The sequence below is a fragment of the Lactuca sativa genome, chromosome 5 (genome assembly GCF_002870075.4).
Source record: "Lactuca sativa cultivar Salinas chromosome 5, Lsat_Salinas_v11, whole genome shotgun sequence".
NCBI lineage: Eukaryota > Viridiplantae > Streptophyta > Magnoliopsida > Asterales > Asteraceae > Lactuca > Lactuca sativa.
Genome location: NC_056627.2, coordinates 279,882,552 through 279,886,513, shown reverse-complemented (window position 1 = coordinate 279,886,513; position 3,962 = coordinate 279,882,552). Strand labels below are relative to the sequence as shown.

Below are 3,962 nucleotides of genomic sequence, written 5' to 3'. Positions count from 1 at the left end.
AAACCGAAAAAAAATGCATAAAATCGAACAGAAATAGAAACTGACAACAAGGTTTTTAATTTTCCAAAAGTTCTAATTTTCTGTGTAATGTAGTTTTTAATAAAAATTGAGTAATCTAACCCAGATAAATGAACTTTTTGAAAAAAAAAATATATAACCAACATTTTTTATTTTTTGTAAAATGACATGTATGTCCGGAACATGTCATTCTAGAGCGAACTCCGAGATACTAGAGTAGGATTCCAGAGAAACGTTTCAAAATAATCGAAATGTTTTTTTATTTATTGTTGTATGTATTGTATGGTAATTTTTTGTTTATTTATAATTTTATATAAAATGTATATATTGCGAAAAATAAAAGTGCTTGAAATCCTTAAATGTGTCAAAAGTAATAATTACATATAATTAAATATGTTGTAAATAATACTACAACATTCAAATGGACCGTTATATTAACTTCGTACCTCAAAAAAATTTATCAATCGGTTGCAATATGATATGACCCATGTTTCATTTGAACCTTCTATCCTATATGATTTCCCCGCGATGAACATATTTGTCAACCAACACAAAAACACCTCATAATCCCATTTAATGTCATACTATTGTGGTACGTCCGCGTCCTTTTCAAATGTGATTTTGAAACTATCAAGGGAAATTATATCGGTAGGTTTGGTACCCACTAGGAGTTTGTGAATTCAGGCTCGCATAGTTGTAAACCAAGATGCATTTTCTAAAAAATAATCGTCCACTCGATGACTATCGTATATAGTAATTTTGAGTCTCTTTAAATCCAAAACACCCAAAACCGGTGAGCATTCAGTATATTAATAAGGATGTAAAGTTGTATAAAATGTTGGAATTAAGTAATCATCAAATAACATTATGTTATAAATTAATATTATGTAGGTAATGTAATCAAAACACAATTATACCATATCTTCCACAACCCAAGGCATGTGGAAGATATGGTGGATAACCTATTAACCACTTGGGTTGTGGTGACTTGGTAAGGCATGTGAAATATATGGTGGATAACCTATTGACCAATTTTCAAATCCGGGCACTACTCAGCCCTTGTGGCCATGGAGGTTCGCCTGCAGTGACTCCATGGCATTAGGCAAAGCCTCGTGTTTGCAGCAGGAGATTAGTCGGTGCGTGAAAGCTGGCCCGGAAACCCTCGTTAGGAAAGTTCACTTTCCAAAAAAAAAGTCATTTTTTATAGTACCAACATCATCCATGATAAGTGTGTGTAGAGTTCAACACTATTTAATTATAAACGATGCAATAACATGTACACCATAAAGTTAAATAAAAAAATGTACATCGAGCTAAAAGTCCATCATTCAGCACGACTTTCATCTGTTGTCGGCTCCAACTTCTCTATAAATCTATTATCTTGCTAACAAAATTATAAAATTATAAATAAGTACAAATTATATATATTGATGAAAATTATAAATTATGTAAGTAATCATAGGCCATTAATGATTAGAAACTGCTTGCACTACTCCGCATGCATCTTCTACAGTTTCAACCATCCAACCTGAGTGATAATATTCAGATATCGGGTACCAAGCAAAATGTTCATAGGAAAACTCTCAATAATCCATATCTGAAAGAATATGTATTAGAATATTAACAAGCCAAAAAAATGTTAAATTGTTAATCATATATTTTACCTTAAAGCGTATAAAAAATATATTCAAGTGTACGTCATTTTTAAGGTTTTGTAGGTTTTGGTACCACTGGTTGTATATGATTATCAACCTTACCGAAAATAGTGAGTAGCCGAGAATACAATTGATCCTAAATAACCCCCCCCCCCCCCCCCCACCCCCACCCACCCCAATGGATATCTACGTCATAAAAAATTCACAATTAAATCCAATAAAAATGTTAGTAATGATAATTATAAATTAACGACATGATACTTGTTGAATTCATTAAGGTTGGGTAGCAAAGTGAAATACTCCTCAGTCACAGGCTGACGAGGCAACCAACCATTGTAACCGTTCTCTAACAGAGATAGAAGACATATAGAGACCGCATCCTAGTCCGATAAGTCATTAAGCAAATTCTCAAACACATGAGCCACATGTTCTAATTTCAGAAAGACATTCTTCTAATCCAAAAGAAATTCATAGGATCATTTGATGGGTCGGCCGAGGTACACATTCCAAAATAGACTTCGGAATGGCTCATTTTAGAAACAATTGTCATTTTGCAGGAAAAAGAATTATAGTGGTAATTTGTTTTTTTTAATACATAAAAAAAATGGTTAGATTACCCAATGTCCTTTTTTTAATTTTCCAATAACCAATAACTCAAATTTAATATATTAAATAACTATATATGATATTTATTAATTATTTATTAATAATATTTATGTTTAACACTTCAGTTTTGGACAATAATCCTACCGAACTGCACTGTGTTCAACCCTAAAAGATGCAACTAAAACATACTAAGGACTATTCAAGTTAAGAAAAATAGTTAAAGACCAAATATGTATATATTCAAACCATTGGGACCATTCATGTAATTTACTCTAATAAAAGTGTAAATTACACCAATCGTCCCTCGTGCATATGTCAGAAAGCGTGTTTAGTCCATATTTTCAAAAATTATCTCGGACTGTCCCTCATTTGTTTAAAACTTGCACACTTCATCCCTCTAGACATAAAAAGACTAGTTTGCCCTTAATAATTTCTTTTTTAATTTTCTTTTATCTGTTAATCATTTTTAGACTTAAAAAAAGAAATAAATATCTCTACCACCCCCTCCCTCCTTTTCGCCAATTTCTTTCATCTCCCTCATTCTTACCATTACCAACAACCACCCAAAACCTAACTCTCCGGTGAGACCACATAAGTTCCTCATCCTTTCTCCCACGACGGCAGCAGAGAGGTCCTCGTCTTTTGTCCTCACTTTCAAGCTCATATCTCATTTCCTCGTCGTCTATAAATCTATTGTAAAGCAAGGCCGATAAAGTGGTAGATGAAGTGGCAAGAGAATACGTTGGCAAGGCTTTGTTTTATAGCCCATGTTCTTCTTCTCCCTCCAATGGGTCGCCATATGTGTCCCCTCCTTCCTAACGCTTCCATCGACGTATTCATGATAATCTTTACAAACAACAATTCGAAATGGATTTAGAGAAGGCTACAAATGAGCTCGTGCTTTGTGTCCAACCTGATGAAGCGATTTATCTCAAGATTAATAATAAGATTCCTGGTCTTGGAATTAGATTTAATTGGAGTGATCTTAATTTTCTCTACAGGGCCAGGTAAAAGATTGAATTGGTTTCGTTAAAGGTAATAGATTTAATGAGAATTTGGGATTAGGGTTTGCGATTGATGAGAGTTTTGGGTTTTTTTGGTGAAGTTATAGAGAGGTAGATCCAGGTGTATGAGACAGAAACATAGAAACGGGGTGAAGATTTTCGATAGTTTTCCATTTGCGGTGATGCTACTTCATTTTGCGGTGGTGGTCCGGCGGCCAAATGTTTACTTTAAGGGAAGTGGGTTTGGGTGAGGCGGATGGAGATCTGGAAGGGACAATTGGGATGGGGTGGGTAGGCATGATATGTTTACTCTTTTTAAAAATAATAATAATAATAATAATAACATTAAAATAAATGGAAAACAAATACACAAAGGACATTATGGTCATTTTAGATCTAGCAGGGACTACATTCGCAACAAAAATGCATATCAGGGAGGAAATGTGCAAGTTTTAAGCACACACGGGACGGTCTGAGTTAATTTTGGAAATATGGACTAAACACGCTTTTTAACATATGCATGAGGGACAATTGGTGTAATTTACCCTTTTTTTTTCAACATACTTTGTAAATATAGTTTCAAAATTTATGTCTCTTGGTTTAAAATATTGAGTTATTAACTTATCTCGCTAGTTTTAAGTTTATTACCACAAAAATCAACTATATTCAACATATACTA

General features: G+C 33.5%; 1 long non-coding RNA gene across 1 annotated transcript; it reads left to right on the top strand.

The window, feature by feature from the left end:
• The first annotated feature begins 2,806 nt into the window (after positions 1 to 2,806).
• On the top strand, positions 2,807 to 3,673 carry LOC122198116 (uncharacterized). Its single transcript, XR_006191975.1, has 2 exons — positions 2,807 to 3,286; positions 3,385 to 3,673. It is a non-coding gene; the product is annotated as an uncharacterized LOC122198116 (long non-coding RNA).
• The last annotated feature ends 289 nt before the right edge of the window (positions 3,674 to 3,962 follow it).